Here is a 19569-nt window from a genome sequence, read left to right as displayed (position 1 = left end):
GGCTAAGCCTAAAGACCGTCTTTCTACGAGAGGACATTCACCGTTTTCAGAAAGTCTACCTTCACTAATTTCTACATTACTTGTAGTTGGGCTCTTCTTAGACCCAAAATATTTCAAATTTGGTTAGAAGCATAAAACTTGGTATGGCAACTTGTATCAAAAATTCGCAACTTTTAAAATTTGACCTTTGACCTCAGATAATGTCTGATTCCTCAAAACTCGTAAACCGTACATCCTAGAAACACGAAAATAAAAATGGCAAATGATGCAGAAGTACTACTCAGGAAACCAATAGCGTCCTACCCTCAATTCAACAATAACAACAATTAATTAATTTATATTATAACTACTGTTCTACTGCTAAACATACAGTAGTATCTAGTATCTACAGCGTATCTAATAAATGGTTATATATTTTTTAATGTGATGCTGTTATTATTATACCAATAAATTAAATTTGTCTATATTTTATTTTTAGGTTTTACATTTTTAACATCTATCCAGAAATAGTGTGGGACCAAAGTAGTACAGGTAGTAATTGAATGCTAAATTCGGGTAATCCGTAACAAAAAATACAAAATCTAGAAAAAGAAGAAAAATAAACTTTGTGATCACTTTTTGTTTTTTTAATTGGTTTTTTTTTTGCATCTAGTCCATTGATGTCTGTCCGAATAACCGATTATGTAAATCATGGTTCTGGTGTTATTCATGAATGGGGGCATCTGAATTCAAAAGGACAATCATGGTATACGACAATTTATGCAATTGAGTCGCCCTAGTGAAGTCAGTTCAAGGAATAGCCGTGAATTCTGAAACCAGTGCTCAAATATTTTGAGACACATTCGGCGGGATTAACATTTTTATTTGGGTTGGGATTTTGCCTTTGGTACTGGATCCCGGTTGAAAACACGGCTGAACTCTTGTCTTCAAAAGTCTCAGCCATTTGGCGGGGTCCCAGTCGGGAGCGGAAATACTGACCATACATCCTGTCGGAATATTCAGATAAAATCTAAATTTCAACAAAAAAAATGTGGGATTTTGATATTATCCCGCAGTGAATACCGACCATTTTTCCCGCCGGGAATTTATTGGATCCCGGGGATTTTTTTAATGGGGTAGGCTTGAAAAATTTAGGTGGAGGAAATTAATGAACAAAAATATAATCTTACCCAGAATTGCACTATAAGAAGTCAAGTAACATCCACTAATAAGGATTGACTGAGTTGGTGAAAGAAACCAGCAGAATTAGGACCACACAACAACTACTAACAATCTTTGGGTGTAGGTGCTATTTAAAGGAGGGGGCGGGGGTAGTTAACTATTTGCATATAGGTACTTATCCCCGGGGGGGTCACTTGTATATAAACCAAACAGGGGGCTGCAGCAGCCACTTCAAGACATGAGGCACTTGCGCTACCTGTTTTACTGAAAAATACTACGGACTTGAACTACCATTTACCAAAATCCAGTGTTCTCTAAAAAGACGACAGAAACAAGGCCACGCCAGAGAGGGCGCAAAATTTGTACTGGTTCCCAGCATGATCTGCGCATGGCCAAAGAGACCGTTCATGGAAAAATCACGAATGTGTTTTGAAAGTTTATCTCGCGCATCCGCGGGGTGCATGACGACGATGATCAAGAGTGGTCACAGTTGAATGATTTTGTCCTAGGCTGGATGTTTCGTGTTTTTCTGCTGATGCGAAAACTCTAGGCCTATTCAAAGGTATTTAGCGATAGGCCCCGCGATGGGCTTATAGCATCCAGTATGCTAAAATACCTGCAAAATTTTGCGATAAATCGTGACATTTTGACACGGGTGGGCGGGCTAGGGACTTAAACTACTAATTTCACCCTGTCATTTCCCACACTTGTGCTACCAACTCTTCATATTTTCCCACACTTGTGCTACCAGGCCCTCGAAAATATACCCGTAAATGCGGCACCTCCCCGTATGGAAATATTTAAGAGCGATCCCCCCCGGGTACTTATCCAATCAGAATACACTGGGTAACACAATTTAAAAATAAAAAGTGGTCTTATTCTAATAATTATACCAAGTTGGTAAACATGGTCATAAACATGTCAAATCAGTAACCAAGGGGGTAAGATTCGAACATAACAAACATAGGTAAATATACAAGGGAGTAGTACTACACAACCAACCAAAGTGCACACAGCAATACATTTATAAACAAGCTATAGTAAAAGTAAACAGCTGTGTGACAAAAGCAAAAATATAAATTATAATTATGATTCTTGTCACTGTTTGAAATTTGGCCCTGCATCTAAAAAGTTCATCTTTGTTTTTGTAAAGAAAACAAAATAGATACTTAAACTGATGGTGAAACATTTTGTCATATGTTTTTATTTTTAAATTTACTATTTATTTATACCGGGAACCTCTTCAGTCAAAGACTGGTCTCCCCAAGAGCCCAGTTATGGCTGTGAGGTGAGTGAAAGTGGCTGTTTGTAACTAGTACACCCGTGTACTCATCTCGAAAGATGTACTAGGTTCTTTAAAGTGCACATGAGCTAGATGTGTATACTGGACCTATGGTTTATAGTCCTTATCCGAGCAGACCACCAGAACCATGGAGCATGTGACCCACACCCTTGCCGATTTTATGGCTATTACGTAATTATGGTTCAACTGTCTTAACTGCTCAGCCACTCAAATCTCTTCTGTTAATAATATATTCTCATAAAACATGACTTCCACATGACTGTAACTGATTTCACTTTCCATTGTATGTTTTCATTCAGTATTATAGTTTATTTTCTCCAATTTATGGTAAAGTTGTAACCTATATATTCTACATACATTTCCTATGTTTTGAAATTGAGTTACAGTATAATATTACCTATACAATATTCACACTAACCAACTGCATCAGTTTGGCCCTTTCCTTTGGGAGTAACAGGTTTATAATAAATTGAAAGATTATTCATAATATAAAATTAATCTTCTGGGGACTGCTCCAATGTATAGCTATGCCAAAAGTACTCATAAACGTTTGTCTATTATTAATATACTGTATAGACTAATGCAATTTTGATTTTTATAATTTTGGCGACGTGCCTTGTGTTGTAACCCAGTATTAGGGCAAGTGTTATCATGATTCGCTAGGCTATCTGACTCATACCATCTTAAGGAAACTTAGTTGATGTGTTCATTTTTGTTATTCTCACGTCTTTATTTAGTTGAGGTCATGTGATATTAACAACAACCCTTATTGGTTTATCAATTATTTAAATGTTACTCAAAATGAGCTTTGGTAACTTGAAATAATCAGGTTTTTTTATCTGTAAATTAGTTGCATATGGTATGAATTTGATAGATTTGATCTAGTAGGTGGTAGATATGGCCTTAAATTACTATCTCTCCTTTTTTTTTGTAGTTCCAGAAATCCTGCTTCGTGAAACTCCACAAAAAAAAACTACGTAGTGACTACTTCAGGGTGGCGTATTAAAAAAAATTTGAAGAATTGATTCTGAATATGTGGCAATCATAGGTGAGAGCTCTTGATAGGAGAGATCATAGTCAACCAAATTTTGGCAAAATATTAAAGATATGAAACTGAATATGTTCTTTGAATTCCTCGTATTATAATAATTGTAAGTTGAACAAAGTATCTTTCGCTTTCACACATCCACAATATTGTTGACTGATTTAACTGAAATCAATTGATTTAATAGGTTGTGAGGGAAGGAAGGGTAGGGCCACACAAACTTAACCTCTCTCTAGGTCAATTAACTGATGAGTAGGTCTACAGAAAACATTTTTGATTTGTAAATTGTACTGTACCTGTAATGTGTGAATCACTCAAGCATACAGAAGTTTGCAATGAGTCACTCATGCATGAAAGAGTTTATAATGTGATTCACTCAAGCATGAAGCAGGTGTCATGTTGACAGGTGACAGAGGTATTTAACACAGGTGGGTTATGAACATCTAGTCAGAGAAATGTTTTGTTAATGAAAATAGACCCTTTGTTGAAAAGCGTTATTGATGGTTACTACAATGAAAGTTTATATATAAATCACTTTATGATGCAGGGGCGGATTTAGTTGGTAGTTAGTTAGTTAGTTGTAATAAATATATATTATGCACCCATTTACATACAATTTTATCAACGATTTTACAGGAAAAAGGGGTACAAATCAACATTAAAAATCGTTAAAATCTTCATTTGTTTTTAACTTCAACGTTACGATCGGTAAAACTGACTGACCAATCAAATAGTTTATAAATTACGTCATCATTGTTTGTGACAATTCTTATTTTTTACAACGCGACGATGTTTTTTGTACTCTTTTAAAGTATATTTCAAAATAACTAAGTGTAAGTAAAACTAATTTTAATATAAAAACAATTAAATTTAATGTTGTCTTTAGTGTAAAGACTAGATTAAGATATCAGCGAAAACATGTCCTAGGCCGGCTGGGTTGAAGCATCAAACCTGCAACTTTTTCAATTTTCACACAGACTTGGCTTTGCAAAATTTCACGTCCATGTGTCCCAGCAACGTCGAAAGAACCAAGAAACCAACAATCACGTAAAAAATATGTAAAAATACGCGACGGAAAAACAGGCTTTAGGCGCAAAAAAACCAGTTCCATATATTTAATATGGTCTATAAAACCCACTATAATTATTCAGATAATTATATGACAAGAATCGAGATGCTATCTCCGGGCGTGTAGAAAAAAAGTTTCCCGGGGGGGGGGGGGGGGATGCCATCCAACCTCCCTAGACGATTATTTTTCCCATATCGGCCCCCTCTTTATCAAAATCCTAGATCCGCCCCTGTGATGTACCCATCCATCAAATGATTGATTACATCACATTTATATGATACTTCAATGGTTGCTAAAGTTAGTTAGAAATTAGTGAACTATATACTTTGCACTTTTTCTAAATTATATAAAACATACAAAAACACCTTTTATATTTTACTTTCGATTAATACTGACATTTGTTTGTTGCTGAAACAAATTTATCATTGATCATTTTGACATTGATGTTATTCCATAAACAGATAAATATTTAAACCTAATATTTTACAACTATATTTTCCCATAAACATAATTTAATTAATTTGTTAAAATTACAAACGAAATTAATAGAGGAAATGCAAACGTGAATGTGGTTAACAACAGACAATTAATCAAATGTTGGTGTTTTAACTTAAACTGTACTTTTTATACCAGATCTGTCATTAAATATCTCTAGCATAATTAATTCTAAAGAGGTTTTACTTTTCTAAAGCTCTGTCTACACCATCAAACCAGTTTGACAAAAAAAGTGTGATGTAGTGATACTCAAATATGGTAGTGATATGACATCATCATGTCCATATATGGATATATCACATTTTACACATATCATCACATAAAGTTTGATAGTGTAGACAATAGCTTAAGACAGCAGCTTCTTTGCAAATTTAAAAACAATGCATTACCATACAAACATTGATCATGTGTATGACAAAATGTAAAATACTGAATTCCAAATAGATTTTCTAAAAATGGGATTCACATGTTTGCCTGTTCCATATAGAATAGCCAGATGACAGGGAAACAACAGAGGGAATTTACCATGTGATTTTATAACATCCACTTCCTTTTCAGATGTTTATGTTGCAACAGTCGCCAGAGGATTCCATGTACAGATTCTGTCTACAGCACCATTGCAGCATGCATGTTGCCATCCATCTGGTGAGTCACTTCTACATACTCCCCTCTGCTCTCAATCTATGCACAACATCCCAGCACATATTCAATATCCCTTTCATGAAAAAGCTCCAATTCAAATTAGTTTAAAAGTCCAAAGTAAATGCTGAGTAATTCAAATGAACCACTCCCCTCTGTTTATTCTAGTCATTTTATTAGTGACTGCTCTACTCTTTGACCTGATGATTTGACATGCCAATTGCCAAAAATCCATCATCAAAAAGCTTTAGCTGATGATTTCATTTGAATAGTAATTTGTTAAAAGATGCAAATATATCTTCACCTTTTTAAATATAACTGAATCATTGAACTATTCTAGAACCCCCTATTAAGGGGACACTTTCACATGCAAGAATGTTTTCCATAATGTTAATGCTACAGCCTACCCCTATTAAGGGACACTATTACATGCAAGAATGTTTCCCATAATGTTAATGCTACAGCCTACCCCTATTAAGGGACACTTTCACATGCAATAATGTTTTCCATAATGTTAATGCTACAGCCTACCCCTATTAAGGGGACACTATCACATGCAAGAATGTTTCCCATAATGTTAATGCTACAGCCTACCCCTATTAAGGGGACACTATCACATGCAAGAATGTTTTCCATAATGTTAATGCTACAGCCTACCCCTATTAAGGGGACACTATCACATGCAAGAATGTTTTCCATAATGTTAATGCTACAGCCTACCCCTATTAAGGGACACTATCACATGCAAGAATGTTTTCCATAATGTTAATGCTACAGCCTATCCCTATTAAGGGGACACTTTCACATGCAAGAATGTTTTCCATAATGTTAATGCTACAGCCTACCCCTATTAAGGGGACACTTTCACATGCAAGAATGTTTTCCATAATGTTAATGCTACAGCCTACCCCTATTAAGGGGACACTATCACATGCAAGAATGTTTTCCATAATGTTAATGCTACAGCCTACCCCTATTAAGGGGACACTATCACATGCAAGAATGTTTTCCATAATGTTAATGCTACAGCCTACCCCTATTAAGGGGACACTTTCACATGCAAGAATGTTTTCCATAATGTTAATGCTACAGCCTACCTCTATTAAGGGGACACTTTCACATGCAAGAATGTTTCCCATAATGTTAATGCTACAGCCTACCCCTATTAAGGGACACTATCACATGCAAGAATGTTTTCCATAATGTTAATGCTACAGCCTATCCCTATTAAGGGGACACTTTCACATGCAAGAATGTTTTCCATAATGTTAATGCTACAGCCTACCCCTATTAAGGGGACACTTTCACATGCAAGAATGTTTTCCATAATGTTAATGCTACAGCCTACCCCTATTAAGGGGACACTATCACATGCAAGAATGTTTTCCATAATGTTAATGCTACAGCCTACCCCTATTAAGGGGACACTATCACATGCAAGAATGTTTTCCATAATGTTAATGCTACAGCCTACCCCTATTAAGGGGACACTATCACATGCAAGAATGTTTTCCATAATGTTAATGCTACAGCCTACCCCTATTAAGGGGACACTTTCACATGCAAGAATGTTTTCCATAATGTTAATGCTACAGCCTACCTCTATTAAGGGGACACTTTCACATGCAAGAATGTTTCCCATAATGTTAATGCTACAGCCTACCCCTATTAAGGGACACTATCACATGCAAGAATGTTTTCCATAATGTTAATGCTACAGCCTACCCCTATTAAGGGGACACTATCACATGCAAGAATGTTTTCCATAATGTTAATGCTACAGCCTACCCCTATTAAGGGGACACTATCACATGCAAGAATGTTTTCCATAATGTTAATGCTACAGCCTACCCCTATTAAGGGACACTATCACATGCAAGAATGTTTTCCATAATGTTAATGCTACAGCCTACCCCTATTAAGGGGACACTATCACATGCAAGAATGTTTTCCATAATGTTAATGCTACTGTACAGCCTACCCCTATTAAGGGGACACTATTACATGCAAGAATGTTTTCCATAATGTTAATGCTACAGCCTACCCCTATTAAGGGGACACTATCACATGCAAGAATGTTTTCCATAATGTTAATGCTACAGCCTACCCCTATTAAGGGGACACTATCACATGCAAGAATGTTTTCCATAATGTTAATGCTACAGCCTACCCCTATTAAGGGGACACTATCACATGCAAGAATGTTTTCCATAATGTTAATGCTACAGCCTACCCCTATTAAGGGGACACTTTCACATGCAAGAATGTTTTCCATAATGTTAATGCTACAGCCTACCCCTATTAAGGGGACACTTTGTTTGAGTCGATTCTTCCTAATTTATGTTAAATGGACTAAAGTTAAAGCTAAATGTTTTTGATAGATACGCCATATATTGTTCCTGATATGTTATGAAAGTTAACAATTTTCAAGAATAAAAACAAATCATATTGAACTGTGGGTTTAAATCATGGTTGTTTATCTGCAAACATTGTTTTTTACAGTATAAAGTCAAAGTTATTCATTCTAATGTAAACCACTCCCCTCTGCTTTTAATTCATGTTAACAACATTTCATTTTACATCTTGCAACATATCACCTTTATCATTAAAAGCATGCTAATTAACATTAAGACGATATTATCTTTGAGAATTACCCGGGCTCATAAATACAATTTTCTTAGACCTGTCAACAGCGAGTGATTCAAATTATTTTCATGATGTTTTAAATTAAATTTGTCAGTTTACTTACCTTTTTGATTAATTCATACTAAGACTTTATTTAATACATTTATCAGTGTTGAAAGGTAATTCCTACAGAAATGGGACAACATCAAAGCCTTTCAAAACTGATAGATTAGAAACTATATCATCCTATTAGTAAAGTACATTATGATAATCAAATAATCATTACTAGCATTCTGTTGAATCCATTTAATATAAAATCACTGAGTATGAAGTGAACATTAAATTATAAAACAATGTGATAACCTCAACATGCTCTAGTGGAATACATTGCAGAAGCATAATTAGCCTAATTTAACATGATTAATTAATTCATAAAATTGAATCAGCCAATTAATCTAGTATTGTACACACAACCTTATTGGCCCAGTTTTCATGTCAAAAGATACCTTATTAGCATAAATGATGTATAAATTGTGAATGAATGGTTTCTCCTTATGATATTAATAGATCATGATAAATAACATTATGAAGTACAACAGGATAAACAGAAAACACATTACATTTTAAATGTATTAGATTATGTCACAGCACAATTGGTACAAATTGTCTCTGTAAAAAGGTGGTATTTTGAACAAATTGTGAAGTAAAAATTTGACAAAAAGGCATAGTTTAGTTTAGTCTCACAAATAGAAAATTTTTGTTTGTGTATTCATGCTTCCATCCACTTTTTGCAATGAGAAGAAAATGTGCAACCAATCAGAGCCCAGGAAAGTTTTATTCATGCGAATAGATTTGCCTAGTGATCGATTTATATACTATTTTCCAATATAATACATAACCCATTTGTCTGCAGAGACTTTTTCAGTTTCTAGTTTGATAATGTATCATTGTGAATGTCTGGATAATGTGAATATTGCTGAGTCTGGTAAAACTTTCTTTCATTTTAGAAAATATTTTGATATTGAACATCCAAAAAGATACATTTGCACACAGTCATATGATTCAGACTGTACTGGTTGTAATACGATTCTGACACACATTAGAAAATGAAAAAAAAAGTATACTCTAGACTGCAGTGGCTTGTTTTGTAAAGCAAAAACTAATTTGGAACAAATGTTTAATAAATAAGTATTGGCATAATGACGATACATGCGTTGGGTTTGAGTTAGAGCAATTCTTCTCGCAATAAAACCATAGCTCCATTGCATTTTATGAACTTAAAAAACATTACTTCTTACGAGATGAGTAGGTATACCTCTGGTCTTCTAAAGTAATGTTGTCTTGGATAGAAAATAGGCACATATGGGGAGAAGCAAGTTATTGAAAGTGTAATTCATGTCAGCTTTTTTAATACTATAATACTAATAATTATTAATTCTATCTTAAATTTCTTTTGTTTTTATTGCAAGTTCCTAGCTACAATTTGTCCAATATTTCTTATTGATGAAGTGAACCACATACTTGGCAGCTTTTAATGAATAATAAAATATACTTCAAATGTGATTTTAAATGTTGTTGATGCTAGCACTCCATTAATTTATTTTGGAGAACATTTTTATCTATAATTAAATTTGTTAACATTTATTCCAAATCAATGTTGATACTCTTCATTTCTTCCCAATGTATTATGTCACCATAGTTTATATTACATATTTTTCAATTGATTTTATAAGCACAGTTTATAAATAATTAAATTAAAAGACTGACATATATTTATTCACAAGAATGATACTGATGTTCATTCCATCTTGTAATGCTATCTTGTCTATCATTTAAACAGCTTTATGCCATCTGTTTATTTTCAAACTCACAAACTTTACAATAGGCCTATTGAGTAATAATCTAATTGAAATATTTTATTTTTAGACCAAGATCATCGTAATGTTTTTAATTATGTTATCGAGCACTTAAATCTTTTTTGTGGAAGTTCAGTTTGTCGGTAATTAAAAATTAATTACATGTTTTCTTGTCGTATTGTACAATTATAACAACATTATTCATTCCTTTATTAAATATTATGTATGTTATAAAAATAAAAAACAATTATTACAGTTCCATATGGTCTGGTTTCATTGCCATGACAAAGGAAGAGCTTGATATTCTCCATGGTTGTTTTTCAATTTTACCAATCTTTGCCTTTTTCTTTTATTTTGCATCTCTAATTGTCACAGCATGTTTGCCTTTGGATGGATGTATGTATATAGTAGTTTATATGAATGAATGCTATAAATTTAAATTCTTAAAACCAGCTATTATGTGAATCTAGTACTGATATATCACAGTAGCTGACAGTCAATGTTGGTAAAGGGCCGTACACAGGCGTGTATTATATTATAGTGAAATCAGCCCTTCAGTAATTTTATAGCAACCAGGTTCCTGGTAGCACAATAAAAATACTTGTTATAATTATGTTTTACATCCTCAATTGTTGTGCAATAATATAGTGTGTATATAATATGCATATAGTAAACAAACTTGGAAAAGAAATCTCAGAAAAGTAAAGTACAGTAGCCAAACTGTTTCACCACATGCAGTATTTCTTTTATTTACAGTAGCTGTGATATAAACTTTATAAATCTTGAAAAGATAAATATTCGAAGCCAGACAAACAAGTCTGACATATTGGCAATACATAATCCATGTAAAGGAAATAGCAGATTATGTCAGATGATTTATTAGTCAATAGTTTATTAGTAATTCAAACGATATATTTCTTTTATTTACTCCACCCTATCCAATGTTCCCAAAATAATTAATGATCAGATACGGGTGTTGACAATTTTGCAGGTTTCAATTTGTCTCTTATTGAGGCATTCTTGTGTATTGTATACTTGGCATTTTGTACTTGTGGAGGTGCTTTAGTATTAAACAATTCTTTTTGTTTTAATGTTTAATAATTGTTCAGCAATTTTCATATTATTTGCTTTCATATGATCTTTATTTGACATAGAATACTAACAGAGATTAGATTCAATTTAGAGGAACCAACGTTCATACCCTGTTGTACAGATGACCAATCACAGTGTCTTTGGTTCTAGTCTTGCATGAGTATGAGTTTCCTTTTCCCTAATGCCAGACAGGTTACTGTTGTGAGTTAAAATTTAATTTTAAAAAAACATATTACGATATCAGATTAAATTATGTTTCATTTCATTCGCCAGTCATTATTGGAATATCAAACAAGTTTTTCATCAACTTAAATGGTTAATATCAAGTTACAATAATAAATCATTAATAAGTGCCATGTTTTGTAAAGTTCAGAACATTTGCTGTTAAGTGTGTACACTTTGCACCCTTACCGGACCATGGTTTGTGTCATTTATAATTGGATTTAGAAAATCAAATACCAAATTGAGAATCGTTCCACTTTCCAACTAACGTTTTGAGACATGCCTCTTATAACTAAATTTAATTTTAAGTAATTTTGATTTAAAGATTTGAAATTTGTCCTATTTTAGCACTCACTAGTTTCAATTTTTCAGTTTATCAAAATTTTCTACTATTGCCTATTGCATTTAACCTCTTATTGCAGATATAACAAATGTTTAGAAGGTTTGTTAATTTCTTTGTATAAAATGCTGAAATTGAAAATAGTATGTCAAAATAAATGATTTAATACAATTTTATGTAAAAACAAGTCAGTAGCATGTTTTTACATGACCCTAATAGTCATTTTAGGGATTTTGTTATCAATTCATATAAAATTATTTTAGATATTTATTAATTTATTATTATTAACATTTTGTTTTGCTGAAAAATGCTAAATTTTTGCAAAATTCACAAACTGTTAAAAATTACTTATAAATACCTGGATCAGTAAAAAAAAAAGCCCACAGAAACATACAAGATAATAAATATAAAAGGGGTCACAAAGGGTTTTTTATTTAATTTATTTCAACTACTGTATAACAAGGGTGGTCCATCCAGTTCCTTCACTACAGTACCGGTACAGCACAGTTTTATTCCTCCCACTGATGCCAGTCTCATCCAAGAGGCAGTCTTCTCTAGCATCCAAATATATGCTGGGTCCGACTGTTGAAGGGCTTCCTTGACTGGGTAAGCTTCTTAGCTTGACTAGGATCGCACTGAAGGAGATTGCTTAATTTAATCCAGGGGTCACGATAGTATGGTTTTTGGGCTTGTGCAAAGAGCATTCGTTTTGTTAATGAGTTATTTACAAGACAGGACAACAACAAATATATAACAATGACAATATTTAAAATACAATTTATAATAATTCTAAATAAAATAATGAATAAATAGTATAAATCATTAACAGAAACAAAATAAATTTTTAAAAATCTTTAAAAAAAAAAGGAAAACAAACCAAAAAAGGAAAAAAAAAAATAATAAAAATGATGAAATGATTAAAAATCATTTAAATAATTTATTAGGGCAATTATTGAAATCTCTAATAGGCTACATAATGTGTAATTAATTGTAGTATTTTGTCCCAATATTTTGAACTGTAGAATAATCTGTGAAAGTTTAATATTGTTGATTGGTCATTTTATGCTTTAATTTTGTTTTTGTCTTTTGTGGGTTCTTTTTTATTTCTTCAAAATAGTTCATGAATAATATGTAGTGGGTATTTTAAATGAATTAAACTAAGTTAATATGTATTTATATAATCTATATATTCACATTGCTTTAAAATAAGGGATATAGAATTGTTTCTTGTTGTCATAAAGTCATAATTAAAGGAGATGAAGTTGAAGTGTGTTTGTTAATGTTACTTGATTAATCTGGTGTTTACTGTATAATCCCTGGATGTTGGGTTCAAATACTACAAGAAGACTTGATTGGTTACGTAGGTTGCAGACTTTTCCTTATGTGAACTTTTAAAATATTTTTTCAGTGAAATTGTAAATTTGTGGTATTTTGTTCTAATCTTACCTTTCTTTTTCTTAAGATTCTAGTGTGAGAAATAATATCCGTGGTTGTTATACCTTTCTTACAATTTCAGGATCAAGAGTAGACTTGCTCCAAGTCTGTATTGTTTTTTTTTTATTTATTTGTTTTTATTTCGACCGCGATTTTTGTCTGAAAATACAGACTTGTGAAACACGTATAGAAATCGATTTGCAGACCGCAAACATCCGATAAGAATGACGTAGGTTATCATACCGTATTTGGCTATATGGGGCGGGCGGTATGTAAATATGGATTTCGAATCAACCAATGATCATTTTGTTTAAAAATGACAAAGATCGAGTAGGCCTACGTACAGTGCTGAATGTACGATCGAGACTGTTAAAATATGAAATCGTGTTGCCAAGTTGTTTTGTTTATTAATTGTTTAGTCCTTAGCCTAGGCCTCCTTCGTAGGTCCTACTCAACTCGCACGTATGACCTGCCAAATAAAACGCCAATAAGGTAGGCCTACATAATACCACCACCGGCACACAACAGGATTCACACACAACAGGACAGGGTCTGGGTGGGAATTAAATCAAATTATCTCCGCGTAATATTAAATCAGGGAGATGTAAATTACATCTCCCTGATTAAATGATCCATATAAAATCCTTTCTAGCCTTCAGAAACTTTCATCAATGTACCCAAGTACACGTTGTCTAAACGTTACATAGCGCATGCGTACCATCTTAGTTGTTGAGTCTTTGAAATTCTGAAATATGAATATTAAAACGGTGTACGAGTGAGTAGCCAATCGCATGCAGCTGAAACTATTCAACCGGATAATCTATGCACCAAGAATTCTTGGTGTCAAACCACGTGACTTTTGCGTGTTTCCCCAGACGGAGTATCCAAACTCAAGTAATACACGTATGAAACGCCATATGTGCAAAAATATTTATATTTTTACTAATAATATTAAGAAAAAACTCCGTCTGGAGCCCAGACTAGATCAAGAGTTCAAATCCTGCAGTGTTGATAGATTCTCTGAGTGAATTAAATTAATTTTAAAAAAGTACCTAAAGTTGATCTGTTACAGAATGCCATAATTGGGGCATTTATGAACAGAGATTTCTGTATTTGAAATTTAGAATATTATAAAAAGATAAATGTATTGATAGTTGATAGATTACTGTATATATGAGATAGGGAAATTCAATATCATAATCCAATTTCTTTAATAAAAAAAAAATTTGATGAATTTGCTTTGTAATTATCTACAGATGTCTAAGTCCCCAATACAATCGTTCCATCATCGAAGGAAACTTCTGTAACATTCTGCGAAATCTGATGTTCGTTGCCGAATAATTAAATCTCATGTCTATGACAGGTGCGGGTATGTCCCAATAGGTGTACGTTTTCTCTCTTGTCATTATTCGTTCTGTAGTTGGGAATTTTGAGCATCGTGATTCTGACAGGAAGTCAAAGTCTGTGATGATAATTCTCTTGCACTACCTTGTATGCCACTGTGTATAATTTTCAAGGTATGAAGTTGAAGTTCAGATGAACATTTAAGATTTGTACTTTTTTTTTCCAATAAAAACGTTTTAATGAGAATTCTAGTTTTGACTGCCACAACCAATTATAATCTGATTTGGCCCAAATTCACTAATTTTATTGATAATGTGAGCACTAGTAAACTTTAGTTTGCAAACACAGATGGAGCAACTCGTAGTTTGCAAACAGAAGCTTGATAACATTTCCTAGTGATACCAATAGGGCCTAGTTTAAACAATTTCAGGACCTGTTCCATTGAGTATGTATGCTATAGTCAGTATTATGTCTTTGATTTTAGTCACTCAATCTCTCGATAAGGTTATTTTAGATTAAAAGTGTTGGAACCAAATGATTTTAATATGCAATTACAATTTTGTGTATCCTCTTTAGTTCAAATAATTTTTATAAACAACTTGTTAAAAAAAATAAGGGCGTGCTAAAATAAGGGGTTTAGACTTATTCTGTAGCTGTGCATGTTTGGCACTCATACAATAAGGTAGTATGTGCAGTGTTCCAACTCACTATCGTATGGTAGTTAGTCATCTTTTGCGGTTACAACACTCATCCAACAAAGCTTCTTTACTTGGCCCACAACATAAAATACCACTATATTGCCAAATATCAAAATGTATTTTTAAAAACATTATAGAGTGGCTTTGAATGCCTGTTTGTTGAAATCATGCTTTGTACTGTTAGATGAATCTTTCTTTGTTCACCAGTGGAAGTTTTGATAGATACCTGATATCATTTTCAAAGTATAAGGTTTTTACATTTTAATACAAAATGAATTAATGAAGTGACAATCAGCAACTATTTGAATGTTAATTTATTTAGTAAAAGACCACAATAATAACAATTTTATGGTCCGAAACACGACTTTAACTTGTTTTATGTTCTACCTCATGAGTCTCAATCTCATTCATATAATGTTTATAACTTGACCTTTTATGTATACTAAAACATACTCAATGTTAAAATGTAAAAACCATTTCATTAAAAATGTCATTTCCAAAATTGTGATCACTAGAAAAATCAAAGATGAAGGAAATACGCCAAATAGATAAGATCATTTAATTGGACACAGATAACCTATTTTGTGCATTGTATTGAATCGGAACAAGTTTTATCCATCAATGTCATACTTATTTTAACATAAGGGCCAAGGATTCCCAATTTTCAACTATTAGCTTTAGCACATACATATTACAAACCAGCATTTGTTTGTAATTTTTGTCTATGCTTTCATTTGTACCAAGCATTTTTGGCTAAATGATTTCCATTTATAACTGGGAATATTTACTGAGAATAAAAGAAGAAGATAGTTTTGGCTACTCATACACCACTACATAAACTATAATCGAATTAGTGTATGTGTAGCTTAATTAGTAAAATACCTTTTGGTAGATCTGTGCAAAAAAGGAAGTACTTCACATTATAATGTCTACATTATCAAACTAAATTTGAACTTTGAAAAAAACTGTGATGTGCCCAAATATGGTATTTATATGCCTAAATATGGTATTGATATAACATCATGTCCATATATGGGCATGTCACATGTTGTTGTCACATAAAGTTTGATAGTGTAGACCGGCTGTATATATCAACATACGGTAAACATTCTTCTGGTGACAAAATAATAAATAAATTCTTATTGTATGACATTTCCATCTTTCTACACTTGAACTTGTAAAGAGATAATACCAAAGTTGATGGATGCTATTAAATATCTTTAATTAGATAAATCACTGATGACTAAAAAGTGCTAGGAAGAAAACAAAAATTTAACACAAACAAAAAGATTCTGCTAAATCATTGAAAAATTTATTAGTGTCCCAAAGTAAATTGTTGATGAATGAAATCAATGTTTCAACACGGTAACTTTGTATGACAAATGCTTCAACAAAGAACTGTACAAGAAAATGTCTAGTTCCAGTTGCTGTATAATGAGCTTACTGTTTAGGCATATAGGGTAATTATACTAAAACATGCCTGATAACACTATATAATGAATTAAAGAATTATTTCCAGTTTCAATTGTTTCAGTCTTTAGTGAATAGAAAATAAAATGTGTTTGAAAAATGTAAGATTTCTGCTTGTCATAATAATACAAAGAGAGCGTTTGTAGAAAGTAGCTCCTGAATGGTTGGGATTTTCTCAAATGTATCACAAACCATGGATTGAGTTCAAATAAATTTGTATGTATCTATATAAGTAGCTATATTTCTAAAATTTAAACAAGTTTAAAAATGAATATTCCTATAACCAGTCAGTTATAAAAGTAAGTCAGGCTAATCAAGAGAGCAGACGAAAATTAATTTTAAATTATACATAGGTCAAATGTATAATAAACTAAGCATATGTTACAGAATAGTAGATTAAAAGTTAACCTAATTATATATCAACATTTCCCATCCGCCTTCTGGATTACTGTTAATTTTTTATAAGTTAATTAAGCCTACTTAAATTTGGCAGTCCTGATTATTTAATAGCATCCCATACCTTCCCAGAACTTAATTTGGAGTTGCTTTTTCATCTTACGAAACAGTGGCAGATAAAGCAATCCCTATATAAACTTGATTTAGAAACATTCCCGCTTCCCTGTGCCATGGCTTAAAGAAAAAATATATACAATAATAGATTTCAGAAACACGCCGAACGTTTTGGAATTTTTAAAGTACTTTTATATCAGCTGCTTTTACAGATTTTTTCAAGAGCTTTTCCAACTTTTGTAAGTCCTTGATTAACATTGAAGTGTTTAAGGTGATGTTGTGAATAATGTTGCCAAACTTCCAACAGCAAATTAAATTGTTTGTTTAAATGAATAACTTGTTATAAAGTCCAGCTGAATATTAAAATACTTGCCTATATAAAGGTAGAACATATAAGACTACTTTATTGCACTGACGGCATAACAACATGTTTGCAAACAATTTTTGCATAAAACTCAAGTTTATCTTAATTTTACTATGCTGTCGGAAGTTCGTCAACATTATTCATGACATCATAATCATGACATCACCTTAAACACTTATCAAGTCAATCAAGGACTTACGAAAGTTGAAAAAAATATAGACATTTTCAAATGAATAGTTTCTTAGGATATGTTTTTGTTTATATTTGAGTAAAAGTAAAAGTTTCTTCAAAACAGTGCTCTTGAAAAAGTATGTGATACATTTTCCCCCTATCTCAAAGATAAGCTTTCTCAACATCTTTTACTAACTTAAACATTTACTTTATATACAATAACAGGATAAATGAATATTTTATTATATTTACAAGATTCTCTCAAGAGAAAAAACAAGCATGAATTGCAAGAAGCCTATTAAACAATTATTTTTAACGTGATGTTTTTACTATTAGGTTGATTGCACAACCTAGAAAAACACTTGCGATATTTTAATCTGAACCCTATAGTTAAATAGGGTTTAAACTATTTAATTTAATACAACTAATTCAAAGTAGTTCACCATTGAACCTTCCTGACTTGCTTTAAAACATTTTTATAAGACGTGACTTTTATAAAAATATTCCGTTTATAATTGTATAGTTTTTCATTGAAATTTTCTTGCAAATTAGACCACTTCACAGACCTTGGTTCTAAAAGTTTTGATCTCTAAGGAGCTAAGCTATACTTTTTTTTTTAATTAGGCTGTAGAGACAGGACCGTATACAGAAATTTATCCAACCAAAATTATAGTACAGTAAATGTTTTCACATCATCTTCTAACATAAAACCAGGAAAGAATGTACCTGGTGAAACAAATACAGTATTATTCTGTTAGAAGCAACTTTCACCTTTGCTATCCTAAGATACCTATACTTTTTTTTTATCCTGGTAATAAAATTAGTACTTTTAATACTATGATACTATCAGTCTTAATATTAATCATTTTATTACCGGGATGTTGTGAATCAGGGAAAATCTTTAATATTATTGATAAGATTATTTTTATCATTTGCCTTTACTCCTATGGGTGTTATTACTATCTAATTGATTAAAGTTTGATGTCAAATCACCATATCACAAACGATCAGATATAAGATTTTGTGAAACATGTGGACTGGATTGCACCGATTTTGTAACTGAATTAAGGGACTTTCGGGTACAAGTTAAAATCAGTTAAATTTGGCTTCATAATGAATTTTTTTATTCAAAAAGAAACTTTTAAGAATGATTTTTGACATACTGTATGCTAAAAATGTTGAGCCAATTCATTCCACTTTCACATTTACAGATTGTATTGGAAGAAGGTTTTGTAGAAGAATAGTTTTTGAGGTGATTGTTATTTTTAAATTGCTAACTGTTTGCCACCAAAATTAAGCATCCATTAATTTGTTCCTTTCCTGCTTATCATAGCATTTCACTTTGGAGAGAGATATACAGTATTCACTCTTCCCTGATGAATCAAACATAAACTAGTTATTTCTTTTGTTTAAAAAAAAATGTATCTTATATATTATAAAGAGATTATGATAGTAATCTGAGATTATAAGAATACCTGATCAAAAGGATTAACAAGATGTAAAAAAATCTAGCAATATTATGATTGATGAAGCGATGATGGCAAGATAAAAATCATGTATTGAAAGAAGAAAATTCCCTAGGTGAATAACTTGAAATCGTCTGACACGTAGCCCAGAGAGGAAGCGATGAGTCAATGTCATCATGATAAAAAAAACATAGGTACATTATATAAGTGGAGAGAAAACAAACATCATTTAAAATCTAAGAAACTTTACCTAGAGTAATGCTAA

General features: G+C 32.2%; 1 long non-coding RNA gene across 1 annotated transcript in view; it reads left to right on the top strand.

Annotated features, from left to right (window-relative positions):
• Nucleotides 1–3459, top strand: part of LOC140051781 (uncharacterized) — a 45180-nt gene extending 41721 nt beyond the window's left edge. Inside the window, exon 3 of the long non-coding RNA XR_011845550.1 lies at nucleotides 3399–3459. This is a non-coding gene — a long non-coding RNA (uncharacterized lncRNA). The remainder of the gene's footprint in view (nucleotides 1–3398) is intronic.
• The last annotated feature ends 16110 nt before the right edge of the window (nucleotides 3460–19569 follow it).

Source organism: Antedon mediterranea, chromosome 6 (genome assembly GCF_964355755.1).
Source record: "Antedon mediterranea chromosome 6, ecAntMedi1.1, whole genome shotgun sequence".
Classification (NCBI taxonomy): Eukaryota; Metazoa; Echinodermata; class Crinoidea; order Comatulida; family Antedonidae; genus Antedon; species Antedon mediterranea.
The sequence above is the reverse complement of the archived record's forward strand: the minus strand, read 5'-3'. Positions and strand labels throughout refer to the sequence as shown.